This window comes from Capsicum annuum, chromosome 1, assembly GCF_002878395.1.
Source record: "Capsicum annuum cultivar UCD-10X-F1 chromosome 1, UCD10Xv1.1, whole genome shotgun sequence".
Classification (NCBI taxonomy): Eukaryota; Viridiplantae; Streptophyta; class Magnoliopsida; order Solanales; family Solanaceae; genus Capsicum; species Capsicum annuum.
In genome coordinates, this window is record NC_061111.1 from 42,539,023 (window position 1) to 42,552,447 (window position 13,425).

At 38.5% G+C, this 13,425-nt stretch overlaps 1 long non-coding RNA gene across 3 annotated transcripts; it reads left to right on the forward strand.

Moving 5' to 3' along the window:
• The first annotated feature begins 571 nt into the window (after nt 1-571).
• LOC107873432 lies at nt 572-8,066 on the forward strand. 3 transcript variants are annotated; one of them, XR_007044412.1, is made up of 3 exons: nt 572-2,170; nt 4,011-4,105; nt 7,667-8,066. It is a non-coding gene; the product is annotated as an uncharacterized LOC107873432 (long non-coding RNA). The 3 variants fall into 3 exon arrangements; XR_001675328.2 differs by having other exon boundaries at nt 1,806-2,170; nt 3,967-4,105; XR_007044410.1 differs by lacking the exon at nt 572-2,170 and having other exon boundaries at nt 2,761-4,105.
• Nucleotides 8,067-13,425: the final 5,359 nt, after the last annotated feature.

The window sequence follows — 13,425 nt, forward strand, 5'->3', positions numbered from 1 at the left end:
CATTAATCAAGAAAGATGGCATGATGCAACATCAGTTAAAAGATCTTGTGCTTTATAGTTAATGGATAACTCCCCCGATCATCATCCCAAAAGCACTGCGAGCATTCTTTAGGTTTTTCATTTTTACAATAGTAGGTGTTGCTACTTCTACACTTGAAAGAGAGGGTCTAAAAAGGGGTATTTTGGTAAACAAATACTTTTTATAAAAATTATATAAATATATATTATTTTTAATACATCAAATTAAATATTGTGTAAGAAATAATGATTGTATAACTAATACCAGTATTACTAATGCTTGCATTAATAATACAGGCATTACTAACACACCTTATTCAACATTATTCTTATACACTCTACCAAATGGCTCCTGAGAGTTCTACTACTTTTTTTTGGATTCTCTCTCTCTCTTTTTTTTTTGAAGTGATGTTCTTTTTCAAATTTTGGATGATTTTTTTTAAAAGATACATGCCACAATTAAAAAATCTAAAAAGTACCTCATTAATCTCTACATAATCATCCTTTAATAATTTTTATAACTCCTAAAACCATCAATTTTTTAGATGAACCCAGAACATCAAACAATAAATTCTTCCTTAGAACAACCTCCCAAACCACCAGATGATCCTTCCTACAAAGTTAAATTACTATCTAATGAAGTCATCCTGGACATGGATATGGCAGATAACATTTTATCCCAACCCAATCCAATGGAATCTAGCCCAGTTCCCAGCCTCTTCCCTATTATTGATGGCATTACAACGATTACTCTTTTCCAAGAAGATAACTTCAGAATCTATGCACCGTGGAAGTACTCTCTTATTATCAAGTCGATAGGCATTCACATTCCCTATCAATCCCTTCGAACCAAATTATAACAAAAATGAAAAATCATGGAACAAACTCCCCTGATCGATTTAGGGGCGGATTATTACATACTCAAATTCTCCAAGTTAGAAGATATGAACACTGTCCTTAACAATGGACCCTGGTTCATATATGGTCACTACCTCTCTATTCAGAAGTGGGTTCCAAATTTTATCCCAGAAAGAGCAGTTCTTTCGGCATCGGCTATTTGGATTTGTCTTCCCTATAACACTATACTACTTTAAAAAGTTGGTAACTCCATCATTGGTAAGCTGCTGAAAATTGATGCATGCACTAGCTCAACTTTACGAGGAAGATATGCGAGGCTATGCATACAAATGTCATTTGCAGACTCGATTCCTTCCTAAATTCAGATCGAAACTCACCTGCAAAACATTGTATATGAGGCCGATGATTTTCTCTGTAAAAACTGTGGAAGATTAGGCCATATCCAAAGAACTTGTCATTATCATAATGAACAAAGTAAGAAGGGTACTCCTATCCCCCCATGCAGAAAAAGTTATTCAAGATTTACCTTCACAAGATTCAAGTGTAGTTGAGTGGCACACAGTTCAATTCCCAAGGAGAAAAAAGAAGGCTACAAAAGGTAAAAATGTTGCAGACAAGGTAATAACTTGTAATACCCCACAAAGTTCTCTCGTAGTCTGAGCTTTATAGCGTGCCAAGTGAAGTGTAATTTCGGTCTTAAAAGGTCGAGAAGAGACTTTCAAAGTGAAAAATATTTTAAACCATGTCGAATTTCTCTAATATTGTCTTTTTTCCATGTAGAGAATTGAATAAGCTTTTCGTCGATACCAAATTCGTCTAAATCCGACACTCGGGCGAAGAGTTAGAGCCATTTTAGTGAGACAATGTGCCACCTGACACTTTAGCGCATCGCGGAGCCAGCCAAAATGGCAATTGTCAAATTCTAGTGAGCCTCCATGATTCCATCGTGTCGTGGTGTCTTTCTAGTTCGCAACCAAGGTGGCAACGCGATTTTTACCGCGTCGCGCTAAGGCTCAGTTTCCCAATTGTCCAATTTCCAGTAAGCTGGTGCGATTATGGCGCGTCGCGCCAGCACTTAAAATTGGGATTTTTTCAGTTATGAATTTTAATTCCAAAGGCAAAAAGGGTCTTTGTCCAACCCCTATATATACTCTTTAACATAAGATTCAGCATATTTACACCCAAATATTATTGGTTTCTCTCAATTTTCTTCAAGAACAAGACCTTGGGTTTCTAATCCAAGACCCAAATCATCAAGGTTTCACAGTGAATCTTTCAAGAATTACATAGCAAGGTATGTTAGATGTTGATTCTTGGGTTCCTTCCACCCAAGAAGTTCAAGACTCTTTTTTCTAAATTCAAAGATCTTATATTTATGAGTTTTCATGAGTCATGTGAATTGAAATTGCAGTTCATGTTATTATTGAGTTAAATTCATATTTTGTTTATAAAATCTCAAGAGTTGATTCTAGTATATGATGAATCGTATGATGTTCATGATAAACCCTTTTCAAGTTGCATGTTAAGTGATGTGTTTATGTCAATTAAGTGTAGAAATTGTTGAATAACCAAAGCATGCTCCCCATATGTTTGATAAAATGCTTATGTGGAGGAATTAGAGCCATTATAGCATGTTGACTAGAAATCCCCAATTGTGTGCAAGCTCATGCATGCCAAGTGTTTGTCGAAAAGACTTAATAAATGAATTGTGACATGTTAGCATGAAATCCACCAATTATATGCTCTTCAATGAATGTTAAATATTTGTTGTAAGACCTTGTTGAATGGAGTATGAGCCAATAGCATGTATCCTTATACTATCACATGTTTATGATTTCCAAGTGCTTAAAGAGATGCTTTAATGATTGTAATGGTGAATGAATGTCCATGATCATAATTATTCAAGAATGTTTATGTTTTACTTTTATGTTATCGTGTCCTGAGGGTATTTATACCCGACAATTTAGCTGCAAGTTTAGAGCCTGTATCAGTTTTCACAATCCTATCTAAAAGATTTAACATTATCACAACCCCTTTCCTTCTCTGTAGTGTATTCTCCATCCTCTCGTACGAGTGATCATGGAAGGTCTACATCTCCCACCTCACCTACACATCGAGCTCACTCTTCTACCCATCCTCTCAAACCTCCCTCAACTGCTCAACGATCCCAACCCAACCCCAGTTTATGCGACTCTCTCTATCCCTCTACCCATCCAACCCCTCTCGTGGCTAGAGATGGGTCCGAGGGGATATGCATCCATTTTCTCACTCAATGTAAATGGAACTCGTTCTCTCATTGTCCTCCAAAACGAAAGACAACTAGCTCAGTTGGTCACGGAGGGCATGCGTCTAGCTCTAGAACACTTTATGAATCAAATGTGGACCACCCACAATCTAGACCCAGCCTCTCCGAACACAATATTGGGTTTTCTACAAATGACGCAAGGCCTTTGGAACCTCTCTCACTTCCTTAGCCCATTTCCCAACATGCACAACATTGCTCAAACTCTTTTCTTCACTCCACCGGAAAGGATCTCCAACCACCCAATTTTCTTCTCTTGGAAGCCTCTTCCAACTCGCCCATCCTAAATACTCTTTGTCCCGGACCCACAACTCCCCCATACAACCCCAACTTTGACCTCTTATCTCATTCCTCCTCCTCGTACTACCATACCCATAGTGGAAATAAATCTCCTTCGAATCACATTCACAAAAATCTTAACCTTGAAAAATGTGGCCCTTATGGTTTTCCCAAAAAGGAAGACAAAAAATACATTCACAACTGTCCGACCAATCTAGTGAAGTGCTCTTTTGTGGTTCGTACAACAGTGAACCAAGATCTAGCCAAGCTTGTGGTCATCATGGCCCCAACAATGAAACCGAACCCGCTATTGGAAGCGGGTTGCAGTGACGACCCCTTCCCAATTACCCCTTTCTCTTCTATGGATCAGGACACTAGTTTTGTGGTTTGAAACACTCCGGGGTGAATAATGAAGCCTTTAAGTTGAATAAGAAAGAGCTTATTAGGAATCATAATCCTTGTTTGGTTTCTTTACTTGAGACTAAGATGACAAACCATGCACTTCTTAGGGACGAATTTGCTTTTGATGACATGTTCGAAGTCTCTGCTGTAGGAAATTCTGGGGGTTTGGTTGTTATGTGGTACTCTCACCTTCTTAATGTAACCCGTAAACAACGCATTGACCAAGAGATTCACGCCATGATCCAGGTATTGCCCAACTCTTCTCCTTTGTTTTTCTCCGTTGTTTATGCTAGAACTTGTTATTCGGATCGCTTGAAACTTTGGGAAAACTTAAAGAATTATTCTCAAACTATTTGATGGTGTTTGGATGTTAGCAGGCGACTTTAACGAAATTCTCACGCAACAGGATAAGTGGGCGGGCGCAGTATAAATCATAATAGAAGCTCCAAATTTTGGTCCTGTATTAATAATTGTAACCTAGTTGACCTAGGTTTCAAGGGAGGCCGATATACTTGGTCAAACCACCGTAAGTATTCTAACGGGACAAATTTGATTTTAGAACGTCTGGATAGAGTTTTTGCTACAGATAGGTGGCTTCAACTCTTCCCGAACTCTATAATTATCTATCTCCCAAAAACCCACTCGGACCACTCCCCGTTACTTATCAGTGTTAATAGGGCCCTCAATCCTAGAAGTAAAAGACCTTTCCGGCTGGAAAAGTTTTGGATTCGTCATCCCTCCTTTAAAATGGTGGTTCCTAATTGCTGGTCTAACAATTCCCCTCTACTCGAAGTTACTAATAGTTTTACTATTCAAGCCACCGAGTGGAATAAAAAGACCTTCGGGGATATCTTTAAACGAAAAATAGGGTTCTTACCCACCTTAGTGGTATTCAACATTCGGAAGCTTACCCCGCTAGCAGCTTCCTTCGTGACCTGGAGAAAACCCTGACTGATGATTATAACTCCATCCTTAGAGTCGAGGATGATTTTTGGAAACTTCACTCTAGAATAGACTGGTTAAATCATGGTGACGCTAACACTAGTTTTTACAATCTCTCCGTTATTAATAGATGAAGAACTAACCGGATCTCTTTTTTCAAGGATGATAACGGTAATTGGATCACTAACCATAATTGCATTGTTAATCATGCTTTTCAGTACTATCAAACTTGTTTTACTACTGAACATACTTCGTCCCCTCGAACTGACATGAATCCCTCCCCGTTAAGGGCTCATCACATTGACCTGACCTCCCCTGATTGGCCGTTGACTAATCAAGAAATCAATAATGTCGTCTTCTCTTTTATTTCTATCAATACTACTGGTCTTTCGTTGGGACTAGTGTCATTAATTTTTGCCATCAGGTTTTCAACACTCTGACCATTCCTGCACCCTTGAATTCTACTTATCTTTGTCTCATACCAAAGTTTAATAACGCCAATTTATTCAAAAAATTTTGCCCCATCGGTTTGTGCAATACTATTTACAAAGTGATTACAAAAATTATTGCAAACCGCTTAAAACCCTTTCTTACTCGATTAATTGGACCCCATCAAACAAGCTTTCTGAAGGGTCGTAGAGCTTGTGACAATGCTATCTTGGTTCAAGAGTTTTTTAACTATATAAATAAATCTACCTCCAAAACAGGTAGTCTTATGCTTAAGCTTGATTTAGAAAAAGCTTTCAACCGTCTTGAATGGTCATTTATCTATCGTACCCTTATTTTCTTTAACTTCCCCCTAAGATTCGGACCCTCATAATGAGTTGCATTACCACTAGTAGTATCTTTGTCCTCATAAATGGCCCTAAAACTAACTTCTTTTCACCGTCTATAGGAATCCGTCAAGGGGATCCCATGTCCCTCTACATTTTTATCCTTTGCATGGAATTACTCTCCTCCTACATCTACCGTCTAGTGGATATTCTCAATTGGGATGCTCTCTCAATCTCTCGTAATGGTCCCTTGTTCTCCCACCTCTTCTTCACGGACGATCCTACTCTTATTTCCAAAGCCACTCCAAAATCCATACATACCCTGACTAGTTGTTTGACCTTCTTCTACAATCTTTCAGGCCAACATATTAATGCGACAAAATCCAAGGCCTTCTACTCCAAGCATTGCTCTAACTCTGCTAAATCCCTCATTCATCACCACCTTAACATCCACGAGTCAACCCACTTCGGGAAGTACCTTGGATTACCCATCCTCTAGTAAAAACCCAAACAAAAAGATTTTCAATTTATCCTCGACAACATGAGGAAAAAACTAAGCCATTGGAAATCTAAATTCCTCACCCATTCGGGTCGCCTCGTCCTAGCGAAATCAACTCTTAACGCCATTCCAGCGTATATAATGCAGTATTTCAACCTCCCAACCACGATTTGCAAGGCTATTGATAAAATTCAACGGGACTTTATCTGGGGCTCTACCTCAAAAAAGAAAAAGTTGCACCTTTTATCTTGGGACAAAGTACCGACCTCGAAGCAAGAAGGAGGTTTAGGTGTACTGGATGCTCGTACAAAAAGTTCTTCCTTACTGACCAGCCTTGCTTGGCGAGCTTTCTCTAATACTCAAACTCTCTGGGACACTACTCTCATCAAAAAATATAACAAACGCAGAACTTATTCTGCCTACTCTTTTATTTGGAAAAATATTCTTGCCGAAGGTACCAATTGTGCTCCTCGCATTGCTTGGATACCGGGTTCTGGCACTACCATTAGTGTTTGGTACGACCGCTGGATACCCAAATCTTTATCCCTTTGTTCCCTTATCCAAGGCCCTCTTACCCAATACGAAACTACTCTCAAACTCTCCCAACTATGGGCCTCTAATCAATGGGATTGGACTAAACTCTCTTTCACTCTTCCTCCCCGCTGCTTGTTACTGCTACTTTGTTTGCTATCCAATCCCCTCCTCATATATTTGATGTCCCCTACTGGGCCTCCAATACGAATGGCTTATTTTCTGTTAAAAGTGTTATTTCCGTCATTAAACCACCTACTACTACACCATACCAGTTTTTCTGGATTTGGAACCTCAATACTCTCAATAAAATCAAGTTTTTTCTTTGGCTTTGCTCGCACAATTGCCTACCCACCATGCAATACCTCTACCAGTTACAAATAGCTGAAAACCCTTTATGTCCCCTTTGTAAAACCACAGAAGAATCGACTACCCATCTATTCTTTCACTGTGTGGAGGCGAAAGAATTTTGGTTGAATCTGGGATTAAATATCTACCTATTTGTTCTCACAGCCAATCACTGGTTACTTACTCTTAGAAACGTTTCCTTTCCTTCTCCCTCGCCTCCTACCATTTGCTATTCGTGGCAACAGTATTTTCCCTTCGCCCTTTGGCACTTATGGCTCACACAAAATATTTTTCTGTATAAACAAAACCACCCTCGACCTTCCCTTACTATTGTTCATAACCAAACTATTGAATATCTCACTTGCACTACTAGGGAACAACTACCAACCCCTCCCATTCAATTTATATCAAGTGGTATCCTCCTCAACCGGGCTCTATAAAACTCAACACGGGTGCTACTTATTGCACTGACACAGCTAAAGGAGGTATAAGTGGAGTTTTCAAGGAGAGCGAAGGTAAATGGATGCTGGGCTTCGCTGGCATCTGTTCAGCGAGGAACGCCCTTCACGCTGAGTTGCTTGCTTTGCATACAGGACTACAACTGGCTTCGGATCATAATTTTAACACATTGGAAGTAGAATTTGACTCCACAGACATCTTTATAGCTTTAGAAACAGCACCCCCCTTATACAATCCTGTTGTATGCTCTTGCAGGTTGTTGTTGAAGAGGCTGGGGAATCCTGTGCTCCGCCATAATTTCAGACAAGCAAATTCAGCAGCTGACCTGCTGTGCAGATTACGAGCCCAAAAAATCCAGGCACAGTGGACTTTTTGTTATCACCACCAACCCAAGCTATCTCTCTCCTGGAAGCTGATCGTTGGAATGTGTTATCTATTAGACTCTTTCTAGTTTAAGTTGTTTTAACTTAGTGAAGTTTGGTAACCTCTCTGTAATCAAAAGTGCTGCTGACACTTTGAACACACCTATGTTTTGCTCTATCTAGTATTTATGAAATAATCCCTCTTATCCAAAAAAAAAAAAAAAAAAAAAAAATTATAACTCCTTAATAGTTAAATGACATTTATTATTTATTATTTAACCACTATCAGTTTTTGGTCCTTTGATAACTAAAACAATTTAGAAATAATGATATAATTTTGTAACGAGTTGTTTATTGGGATATTAATATCGATGTTGTTCAACATTATTATTACAGTCTTGTAATTTTATTTTATATTTGGTTAAAAAATAGATAAGTTATTATTTGTGTTGTATAATTGCTGACATGTTTTTGTTGTTTTTCAAATTTGAACTTGCACATAATTTCAAAAGAAAAAATAAAAGACTTTTAAAAGAAGTTTATGTATCTAATATGTATAATCTTGTGTTAAATATACCATAATGGAGGAACAATATTCAAAAAAAAAAAAATTAGTAGTTCCTCATATAAAATGATTGAGTTTCGAGATATAATTTAAGGAAAAATATTTTTTTTCTCCACAAACTTACAAGAAAATTATATTTTACAAACTGAAACATAAAAATTAAGACTCTTTAACCTTTATGTTGTTTGCATAGGCTTATGCCTGTTTGTTCTTATTATGAAATCTTTCTCTTATTATAAAAGGCTTATGCATATTTGCTCTTATTATGAAGTCTTTCTCATATTATAAAATTATCTCTTCAATTAATATTTGTGTATTTTGAGACTTACTATAATCTAGGGGTCGTTTGGTGTGAGGTATAAGTAATTCAAGGGATAAGTTATCTCAGAATAAAATAAAAGATCACTGAAATCCCTTGTTTGGTTGGAGGGATTAATATAATTGGATTAATTATTTAAGTCCATATATGTATGGATTTAAATAAAATCCAATATTTATTGGGTTAGTCCATTGATTTGGGCTACAAATGATGAGCCCGTTTTAATAAGCCCAAGATATTGTCATATTCTAGAGGCCCAAACAAGCGTCATGTGTCAAATGATGCAGCATGCCAAGTCAAGTGAAGGAGCCAATAAGATCATGTCACATGTTAAAATGATGCAGCAGGCCCGTGAAATAAAAGCCCATAAAAGGCGCCACGTCACTTGAATTTGATTGGTCAAAGAAAGTCCATCTCTATCATGACTCTTTCCTTTCCACAACTATAAATAGGGTTATCATAATTCAGAAAAAAAGAACCAAACCCCAGAACTCTAACAATTAGCAAGAGAAAACTCGCGGATCAGACGCCGCAATTTCTCTAAAAAGTTCAAGCATTCAAATCAAGTTCATCAAGATTCAAGATCAAGATCGTAATATTCAAGAACAAGCTCAAAAGCCCTTGAATTTAAACACAAGTCAAGATCAAGTCCCTCAAATCAAGTTCAAATTTAAGATCAAGCTTTAAGCTCTTGAATTTATATTTGAAAAGGCGAATCAGAGGATTCATAGAGATTGTAACACTCACATATTGAAATCAATAAACTGATTGTTGCAGTATATTTTCTTGCCTCGATTATTTATTTTTTGATCTCAAAAATTTTACTGTCCAACAAATTCTGGCACGCCCAGTAGGACGATTGAAACTTTACCTATCAGGAAGATTGATGCAATAAATCCATCCTCAAGACTTCTTGAAGAGTCTGTGGCTCAAAATCTGCCACAGGACATGACACTCCCTACGAAACTACGAAGGATTGCTTCGATCCAAATGCATACAAGCTATTTGTAAAGGTTGGATACAATCCAAATGAGCCATCGGTCGGAAGGTACGACCAGGCAGGCACGTGAAGGCCTAGGATATACATAGCCACCTCCAATTCGCATCTCCATAAGAAGGGCGGTTAGCAATTACATCACTATAGAAAAAGAAGCCACTGCATCCAACAAGAGGGTTTCTGTTTTTGACCGACTTAGAGAATCAACTACAAGAACTTCTGTGTTTGAAAGGTTAGGACCTCTAAATAAAAGTAAAAGAAACAAACGTAAGAGAAGTCATCAAAGCACGATAATGCACTCTTCACTTAGAATACGGAAGGATTTCCAAAGTTTGATTCCTTATAGAATGAAGTGACAGACGGAACTGGTAGTTTCATGCAACGAGGTGCTATAAGCAAAGATGCATACTGTGGTTTATACCAAGCAATGCGAAGAATATAATAGAGTGTTGGCTCCTCATATCATGTTACGACCCAGAACGTGAAAGATGTCTCATCTCAAATAAAGGTTGATGAAGGGATAAAAGATGTCTTTTGGTGTTATCATATATCCGTCAATGACGATGATCCTCAAGAGGAGGAAGATGTTGGAGATGCTCCATCACAACTTGAAGAAGGTGTAAAGTCCATAATAGATCCCTTTAAAGAAGTTAATCTTGGAACCGATGAAGAACTAAGACCAACTTATATGAGTGCGTTTCTAGAAGTGGAGGAGAAAATTGCTTATATGGACATACTCAAAGAATATATGGATGTTTTTGCCTGGAGATATAAGGAAATACCTGGCTTAGATCCAAAAGTAGAGGTCCATTAGTTGGCAGTCAAGAATGGTACCCATCCTGTTAAGCAAGCCCAAAGACGCTTTAGGCCAGAGTTGGTTCCACTGATCGAAAATGAAGTTAACGAACTCATTGAAGCTGGCTTTATTTATGAAGTCAAATATCCCAAGTGGATTTCAAGTATTGTTCCAGTACGAAAGAAAAATGGCCAAATTCGAGTTTGTGTTGACTTTTGAGATCTCAACAATGCATGCCCTAAGGATGATTTTCCAACCCCATACCGGAGTTAATGATTGATGTCACCACTGGTTATGAGGAAATTTCCTTCATGGATGGTTCATCCGGTTATAATCAAATCCGTATGGCTCCAAAAGATAAAGAACTCACTACATTTCGTACGCTCAAAGGTATTTATTGCAACAAGGCGATGCCTTTTGGTTTAAAGAACGCTGCCACTTATCAAAGGGCTATGCAAAATATCTTTGAAGGCCTGCTTCATAAAAATGTTGAATGCTATATAGATGATCTAGTGGTGAAGTCAAGAAAGAGAGACGACCACTTAAAAAACCTAAGAATGGTATTCGAGTTACTTTGAAGATATCAACTTAGGATGAATCCATTGAAGTGTGCCTTTGGAGTTACTTCAGGAAAGTTTCTTGGCTTCATTGTGCGACACCAAGGAATTGAAATTGATCAAGCCAAGGTCGATGCAATTTTAAATATGCCCGAACCTCAAAATATTTATGAGCTAAAAAGCCTTCAAGGAAGGCTTGCATACTTAAGGAGGTTCATCTCAAACCTAGCCGAAAAATGTCAACCATTTAGTCGTCTCATAAAGAAGGACACTCCCTTCGAGTGGGACCAAGCTTGTAGTAATGTCTTTGAGAGTATTAAATCATACTTAATGAAGCCACCAGTTCTTGCGGCACCCATACCTGGGAAGCCATTGATACTTTACATCACGACACAAGAGAGATCAGTTGGAGCACTACTGGCTCAAGAAAATAGTGAAGGCAAAGAAAACTCACTTTACTATCTGAGCAGAATGATGACATCAAATGAGCTGAAGTATTCTCCAATTGAAAATTTATGTTTGGCATTGTCTTTCTCTATCTAAAAGATGAAACACTACTTTCAAGCTCATGTTGTTCGCCTCGTGTCTAGGGCAAATCCCATCAAGTTTGTGATGTCAAAACCAGTCCTAAGTGACCGACTTGCAAGGTGGTACCTTCAATTTCAACAATTTGAGATTGTGTACGTTCCCCAAAAGGCTATAAAAAGACAAGCATTGGCTGACTTCTTGGCAGATCACCCAATACCTGATGACCGGGAGATGAGCGATGAACTCCCTGATGAAGATGCAATGGTTGTTGAAGTTAGATCCCCATGGAAGATGTACTTTGATGGTGCCGCACACCGAGATAGAGCAGGTGCCGGTGTGGTGTTCGTTACTCCACAAGAAGAGGTCATCCCATACTCTTTTAACCTAACAAATCATTGCTCTAATAATGTTGAGAATATCAAGCTTTAATACTTGGACTTGAGATGGCAGTTGACATGAAACAACTGCAATTACAAGTCTTTGGTGACTCCCAATTGGTGATCAAGTAGCTTTTGGGAAGCTATGAAATCAGAAAGCCTGAGCTACGACCATATTATGATTATGCATAAAAGTTGATGAGGTGGCTTGGAGGAGTAACCCTCCAACATATTCCAAGGAAAGAAAATAAGCAAGCTAATACCTTAGCTATTTTAGCCTCAACCTTAACTCTTCCAAATCAGACGCGAGTTACTATCCGCCAAGAATGGGTAATACCACCGTCAGATGATGATGTAGAAAACAAGGTTGAATACCTCGTTGCCTTGTCTGAAGCTGTAAAAAAAGATTGGCAACAAACTATCATTGATTATTTATGTTATAGGAAACTTCCAGAAGATCCACGGAGAAAGACTGACATTCGTCGTCGTGCACCTCGCTTCCTTTACTACAAAGACACACTGTACAGAAGATCATTTGAAGGAGTACTCTTACGGTGTTTGGGAGAGGAAGAAATAATTCAAGCTTTACAAGAAGCACACTCGGGATTTTGTGGATCACATCAGTCTGGACCGAAGCTCCATTTTAACATTAAAAGGATGGGATATTATTGGCCAACAATGGTGAAAAATTCCTTGCACTATGCTAGAAGATGCAGAGCTTACCAATTCCATGTAAATTTCATATATCAACCTCCAGAGGTGCTACATCCAACTATAGCGTCTTGGTCATTCAATGCTTGGGGAATGGATGTTGTTGGTCCATTACCAAAGTGTTTTAGTGGACACTTATACATCTTGGCCGCGACAGATTACTTCTCAAAATGGGTCGAAGCTGTTGCTCTTAAGGAATTAAAGAAAGAAAATGTTGCGAACTTCATCCGAGTGAATATCGCCTACAGCTTTGGAATACCTCAGTACATAATAACTGACAAAGGAAAGCCAATCTATGACCTCTTTGGTTTTAAGCAACACAAATCTTCTATGTACCATGCTGCCGCCAATGGTCTAGCTGAAGCACTCAATAAAACTTTATGCAACTTGTTGAAGAAAGTCGTCTCCAAATCCAAATGAGACTGGCGTGAACGGATGGAAGAATCTTTGTGGGCGTATAGGATAACTTATCGTACACCGACACAAGCAACCCTATACTCACTTGCTTTTGGAGTTGAAGCAGTTCTGCCACTTGAGCGTCAAATAACTTCTTTGAGACTGACCATTCTAGAAGGGCTCACTGATGAAGAAAATGCTAAGTTGCATCTTGCAAAGTTAAAAGCTCTTGACGAGAAGAGGCTGGAGGCTCAATAAAATCTTGAATGTTATCAAGCCGGGCTATCTCGTTCTTTCAATAAAAGGGTTCGCTTAAGGTGCTTCCAAGTTGGAGATCAAGTCCTCGCAGTAATAAGGGCCATTATCACTTCTCATAAGTCTGGGGGTAAATTCACCCCAAAGTGAG